This window comes from Anas platyrhynchos, chromosome 16, assembly GCF_047663525.1.
Source record: "Anas platyrhynchos isolate ZD024472 breed Pekin duck chromosome 16, IASCAAS_PekinDuck_T2T, whole genome shotgun sequence".
NCBI lineage: Eukaryota > Metazoa > Chordata > Aves > Anseriformes > Anatidae > Anas > Anas platyrhynchos.
The window spans coordinates 11387238-11394669 of NC_092602.1; the positions used below are offsets into that span (position 1 = coordinate 11387238).

Below are 7432 nucleotides of genomic sequence, written 5' to 3' on the forward strand. Positions count from 1 at the left end.
CTGTGTAGGTATATTTTAATTTTAGGAGAAAAAGAAGCTACAAATATTATTTCCTTTTTGCCTACCTGTAGGGGTACATACACAAGCTGTTTCAAAATACTCCACGATACACAGATGGATACAAGCCAGAAACCGGCACCTTTGATCGTGTTTCTAGCAAAAGAAATTTAGGAATTCCTGATAAAGCATAACAGATATCAATCCTATTGAAAAGGACCTGAAGGCAGCTAATCATATTCTGTAAAATTTCAAATGTATTTGTATTACATTAATGGCTGGAACTCTCAGTCACCCTGTGATAGATAACATGCAGAAAGACCGATACTGTTTAATTTTCTCTACATTTTTTTTTTCACCACTGGTGAAAGTAATATTAAATTCTTAACAATATCAGATCTGGCAAATGCAACATGGAAAACAGGCTATATAATTAAACTAATAATTATGTGTTTTGCATGGAAAATAAAGATCTTCCTAACCCAGCAAGAGCAATGTTATCACAGCCATCTTCAGTTGTGGTTTCCTACTGTTGGCTGCTTGTCTGTGGGCAAGGAAAAACAACTTTTTAGGGCAAAAGAAAATATACCGAGGACAGTCTTTTTGTCCAGCATTCTTCTAAATCCTGATAGTCCAGTCCCGAGGATGATCAATGTTCTTCCCTTGATGTAAATGAGAATGCACTCTTAACATAAAGTGTTTTCCAGATCAGACAGCCAGTCCCGGATCTCTGCCTTATTATGTGGTAGAGAAAGGAAGACAGCTAGAGACATCATATGAGAAGGAAACAGGAAAAGGATCATTTGTGTTCCTTTTCTTACACTGTTTATCCAAACATCCATTACTGACAAATGTTTGTGTTTGGGAAATTTTTAATCTAGTGGAAACCTAACATGACGGTATGTGTTGTGACTTTCTCCATTAGTCCACTGAAAAGCCTTTGAATTTCCCATGAGTTTCAAGGTTAAGCCACAGTGAGTTTGGATTGAAATATGTCAAAAAAAAAAAAAAAAAAAAAAAAAAAAAAAAAAAAGGACCATATTCTAGGCACCAGACCCCAGGAAAATGCAAAGGACTTTCCAGGAAAAGAAACAAAAACCAACACACCAAAAACATGCATACAGGAGCTATTGAAACAATGCATTTTCCAGGAAGAAGTCCCTTTCAGCAGGGACAATGACTAAGCTTTGTTGCTGGGGTAGAAGGAGCAATGAAAACACTGCTCTGTGCCCAGCTGACAAACATAGATCAAAAAAATGCAATTACTTTTCACACTTCACAGGTTAGTGCGACTGGATGCAGCACTGATATGCAATGTTCTCAGATCTCTTTTAAATGCCTTTGTAATTCAGTCAGGTATTTCTTGAAGACAGCAAAGTGATAATAATTACAAAATACCATGTTGACTTTCCTTTTTAAAAATTGCTAACATTCAGTTGTTTTGTTCAATTGAAATAGAATTTTAAAGCTGTGCCAATATGCATCTTAGAATTACTTACTTCTTTTTTTTTTTTTTTTTCCCCCTTAAAGTCTGGAGGGGCAAAACAGATACCTCAGCATTTTTCAGTTTCTGACCATGAAAATCTGTAGCTAGTTCAAAAGCCCAGGACATTGTCTTTTCCATCTAAAAAAAAAAAAAAAAAGTGATTGGACTTCATTAGCAAAATGCAATATTTCTTGCTATGGTGCAAGATACTGGTTTGGTTTGTAGATCCAGACACAGCCTATAGTAAGGTTTTTTCCCCCATTGAACCTGGAATAAGGCCATATTAGCCATGAGAATAAGTATGTATACTGATTCTTATGAATCTTGTGCCAGATTCAAGCTTTTTCTTGTCATAGGTGCCATTCCTTTTTTTTTTTTTTTTTTCGAATGTTTACTTCATTATGTTAGAGAAATTCTCCAACACTTCCACAGTCACAGTCTTAGATTGACATGTTTAGTCTACAGAAGAAAAAAAGTTGCACGTATCACCTCAGGATAAAAAACTGCTTACAGAAAAATTGCATTAACATTTCTGCAAAGACTCTCTCTCCATAGATAACTGGAAAACTTACTGTTTAAACAATCAATTTAATCAAAGGTGATTTTTTAAAATATTTGCTTTCTGTAAGTGTTCTCAAACATATTTCCTCCAGGGGGTGCCAAATTAACACCACTGGAAAGTAAAAATATAGAAGTGATCCACACAAAGGCCATAACTGTCCACACCATACATTTCACCGTAGCTTGTGAGTGATACGCCCCCTCCAGCTGGGGCCAAAGACACCACTGTTCAGAGTGAAATGTCTCAGCTGTTCACTTGTGAGCTTCTCTCGAGGAAGTCAGCAATAGTGCTGACTGGTCTTACAATTAATGTCATGCACATTCCTTGCCAAGTTCAGATAGGATGCATCCCTTGGAAAAGAGCTTTAATAGTGGCTGAGTGGAGAAATACATCCATTTCAGCCTTTGAATGAAAGAGACCTTAGGGAGGGGAGAAGTTACAGATGTAGTTGCATGTAGCTTCAACCAGGTTATGAACAAGAGCAGAAACCTAAACACAAGAACTAAAATGACACAGAAAATTGGAAGAAAAGACAGTCAGGAGTGTCATCAGGTTTTCTACAGGTCTGCAGGGAAAGTCAGCCCTAAGTAAGATGTCTGTAAATGTAATTAAAACAGAGAAGTTTCACTGGCTGAGAGAACAGAGACCTATTGGACCTAACGGAACATCTCACCTTTTTCGTTGCTTAATGCCATTTGCTGGATAAGCATTATTTTGCATCATCTTTGGAGGCACAGGGTTACATGTCTGTTTTACACAGAGTTGACTCCTGAGGAAGGGAAAGGTATCTTCTACTGCCTGTATAGAAACAAAAGGTTCTGTAACGTCTTGTCTGGTTTATTATTGGCATGGAGTTAAATCCATCAGCACTGGAGGATGGGAATAAGCCAGCATTTTTTTGTTGTTTTGATTTATTAAAAACCCCTGCTGTGGATATTAAGAGGAAATTGGCCATAATTCAAGAGCAGTGGTTCTGATGGACAGTGAGATGGAAGGTTTCATATTAAAGCCTTAGGAGGCCAAAAAGAAAATTGAAAATCTGGAAGTATCAGCTGATGGGCAGTATACTTTCATTATAAAGAACACCAAGCTCTATAAAATTCTTGGCAGGAGGGATAAGAGTAGAATCAAAACAATGACCTTGAGATCAGTCTCAGGCTAGGGAACGGTGGGTTTACAACAGATGCCAAGTAAAGGAGAGTAAGAAGAAATGTGAGTCAGATGTCATCTTCAACTTGGACCTTGTTCTGGACCCTTCTGTTCAGAAAAAATGTCCACATTTATAGTTTATTCCAGTATAACAGACCAGATACATAACCTTGTCTCTCCATACATACATCTAGAGCTCTTAGCTGTGTTCTTGTCACTTTTGCATCACCACTGCTGCATTATCCTTGCCTGTGTTTCTAATCATTTGATGTCTCACTTGATTGTTTTTCCTAGCCAGAGCCCTGCTTAGACCAAGTCACTTTCTATTTACCTCCCTCCTTTGATTCAGCATTCTCTGTTGCAGCAAGGAAAAAGCTGTTTGATTCATTTCCAAGACTGACTGTGACCTATGTCCATCCAGCCTATCATCTTAAATTTACTTTTAGGAGTTCAACTCTGGTTGGCAACATTGCCAGTCTGCATTGCTTCTTGGTTACATTTTCAGACTACTACCATATGTGCTGTGGGACAGCTACAGGAAGTCGCCATCCTTCAAAATGTTCTTTTTTCTTTTTTTTTTTTTTATTATTTTATTATTATTATTATTATTTTTTATCTGTGGTACCTGCAGAAGCACATATCACCAGATGGTCCAGATGGTGTTCCAAGACCATGGACTAATACACCAGCTTTATCTTATCTTATTGTTGTCTTGTACTGTTCCATCTGCCTATCCCTGATACCCACTTTTGTCAGGAGACAAACAATCATGACAACAATCTCCTGTTGTCAGGAGATCACCTTGGGTGATCTTTAGCATGTGATCTTTAGACCCTCTTCACGTTTCACACATGCACTAAAACTCATACGGGAGAAATGTGGTCAATGCTTAGAGCATGCAGGGACTACAGCAATGGAAATGATTATAGCAGTCTTTCCATACTTCTAAGTGGACAGATGTTGTTCCCCCCAGCTCACTGACAGCAAAGTGATGAGCAGGAGAAGATGCAGTACCCCTCTGCTGTATAAATACAGGGGATAGAAAGGCTGAGCTTACTACATTGAGGATGGTGTTTCCTACTAATAGCTATCAGCCATTAGAGTGGTGATGGTAGGTTCTAAAAATGTGCCAGTTCTCCTGTGACAGAAGAATATGGTGCATAAGTAGTGCAGAGACAAATTTGATTTATGCATGGTCTTTATCCCACATTCCCTCCTAAGCCTGAGTTCCATCTAAAGTAATCATATAGTAGATTGTTTGATTTGGGCTAGGCTTAAAAAAAAACAAAGAACATGTATCACTTGATAGCTAAAGCTTTGGAGGCAACTTGTTACAATTTATGGGGCAGCTGGAATAGCCACAGCTCCACATCCAAAGCCATTGAGGCAGTAGGACAACATTGATTTTGGTGCACCATCGCCACGTATTTTTTTGTTTATGCAAACACTAATCACTTAAACACCCTGTATTCAAGTTTGAAACTGTAAAGCACTGAAAGTCACAATAACCCCCAAACATTAGTCTTGATGTTACTCATTTTATGGCACTCATCTGTTGCACCAGTGTATGCATAGAGGAGAAGTAGTTTAAGAGCTCACCTAAGTCATTGGTTTCCAGCTCATGACCTGCAGAGCCTGGCAAGGCCATGGAAAACTAAAGAATCTGCGTGAAGAGATGGAGAAAAAGCAAGTTCATGTATGCCAAACATCATTTTACATATGTGAAATTCCTAAAGGAGCCCGCATTACTGCTGGAAACATTTTTAGGGCTCCACAAATCATAAAAGGCTGGAAAACCACAGACCTAAATCTCTCCTGTAACAGCAAATGGCCTAGAACCATAGCAATATGAGAACTCGGTGGTAAGAAATAGCATGACAGCTACACAGAACAAAATATTTGCAGTTTCTTACAGAGGAAAATGGAAGCAAGTAGGACTGACATGTCTGTATAGCTTTTGTAAATACTTGTTGTGTTGTAATCAAGTAATCTTGACTACAAATTACTGCATGCAGCAAGTCTGGAGATGGATGTGTTCCTTGTAGAGACTGATCATTTCAAACCCTGGACTTCCACTAAGTTAAAAAAAAATATCAGACAAGGACAATCCCTATTAAGTCGTCACAGAGTTGTTTTAGTAGTTGCTCTGGAAATAAGCTTGTTTCTATGCTAATTTTTCTTCTGGCAGAACCAATTCATTCTTGGCCTTTACAAGCCAGTCTTTCACATTTGATTGAAAATTGAATTTGGGCCTTTAGGGATATCTGATGTCAGCCTTCCTAATGTAGTGTCAACATGAAGACACAAAGAGATAAGAAGTCGGTTTCACTTAGAGTTTCCTTTTTCCAGGGTCTAATCTGGATTTTCACTCTCTTTCACTTTTGCACTTTGGATCACTGCATCTTGTCTTAAGTCACATTAAGCAGGAGGGCAAGAGTATACTAAGCCAACCTCCTTGGTTTATAGGCAGGGTCACTAGCACAGCTGGAACACATACTTATACTTCATGATATCACCTCATAAAACGATCACATAGCAGACAAATTTTAAGCGCATATTTGAAAAGCAGAAACTCCGGGGTCAGGGTGATGGAGACCAGAGGAAGGGTAAACGTAGGCTACAATGAGAAATAATGAGACTCATTTTGCTGGAGGAAACGGTCAGACATTAGCATTTCAATAGAAGAGGTCAAACTATTTCATCCAATACAGGATGTAGGTCCCTGCAGACCAAGCTAATACGATCCATAACATCTGTATTCTCTACTGTACTTTTTAAAATGTGACATCCAAACTCTAGGTTACTCCCTACAAAGACTTACATGATCCCTCCATGCTCCCTTCCTGGCCCATCATGCTCACCTGGAACATGTGAACTAACCAACTAAAGATGGGATGCAAAGGAAAAAGAGTAAGAATGCAGAATCTCTCAAAGGTATTAGGAAAAAACGCATATAGACAAAGGACTTGGGACTTTCATAACACACACAGAAGAGAACTGAATTAACAGTCCTTGGACAAGTAGGAAAAAAAAAGTTCTGGACTTTTCTGACATATATGACTGCAACGATCAAGATTATGTCATTCTTTAGGGCAATACTATACATTATTTTATAGACTGTAAATCTACCCAAACAAGCACTAACAAAGGATTTTCTACTTTTGCATATGACAGACTAAGTTTATATATATACATATATATATTATTTTTTTCAGAGGATAACTAGGAAGCCAAGTGTTTGCTGCTGCTGCTTATTAAGTGACACTCCCTGCGTGTAGAGCTAACTTAGGCGGGACATAGCTCGTCTAGCAAATAGCATGACAATGAGTAAATGGTGGTACATCAAGTAGCATAAATTCATAATGTAGTGCCATGTGTGACTTTTGTATAATGAAGATTTCCCATCCATTTAGACTCATATACTCTTTTCCTGGAAGTGTTAAAATGGTATAACCAGGAAATATATTCATATGTATATACACACACACACACATTTACCAGCCTCCAGTGCTTTCATGGTCCAACTACCTATAGACTCATGCTCCCCACCACCACTTGCAGATTGGAAAGTAGAGCTGCTTTGTGCAGTAGCTTACTGCTATCTTGTTTAGCCTGTTAAATCTCACACAGACAGTAGAGAAGATATTTTGTTCCAGGTCTCATACATGGTAATTGAGACAGGACGTTGTGTCACAGGTAGAAAATAACCTTTCTGCCACATTACCTAGATTCTTAGAAAGGTAACGAAAATCCTCATTTCCAGTTGAGCTGTACAGCTGCCCAGTTTTGCAGAAAACTAAATTTTCCTAGGTGTTGTTTTCTCTGCTTACATCTATGTCTCATTTAACACCTTCTGTTCCCCTATTTTCCCAGCAGTCACTGCCCAACAGCACACCCTCCCATCACTTCAACATTTTACACCAGCTGATTTCATGTTAAATAGTTGATGGGATTCAGCTGGGCCTGTCTGCATTGTACCAAGATCAGGCAGTCATTTGAATACAGTTTCTGGGTGTCAGTCTGGATATCCAGATCAATCCCTTGCCAGAAAGAAAAAGAAGCATCACATTTTTCATAGTGCTTTTCTCTAATAACATTTCCTTCCTTCCATTAAGCAAATGTCTAGGGGAAATAAATGAATTGATTTGTATATCTAGAGGATCTTGAAAATCCTTGATCCAGGCTAAGTGTGTAGGAATGAGAAAAATAACGGGGGGAGGAATAGAGGAAAGAGATTT

At 38.4% G+C, this 7432-nt stretch overlaps 1 long non-coding RNA gene across 1 annotated transcript; it reads right to left on the reverse strand.

The window, feature by feature from the left end:
• Nucleotides 1–236: 236 nt before the first annotated feature.
• Nucleotides 237–7066, reverse strand: LOC106016647 (uncharacterized). The gene is made up of 4 exons (XR_001189483.5): nucleotides 6919–7066; nucleotides 4794–4857; nucleotides 2719–2843; nucleotides 237–1621 (listed from the first exon to the last, which is right to left on the reverse strand). It is a non-coding gene; the product is annotated as an uncharacterized lncRNA (long non-coding RNA).
• Between the last annotated feature and the right edge of the window lie 366 nt (nucleotides 7067–7432).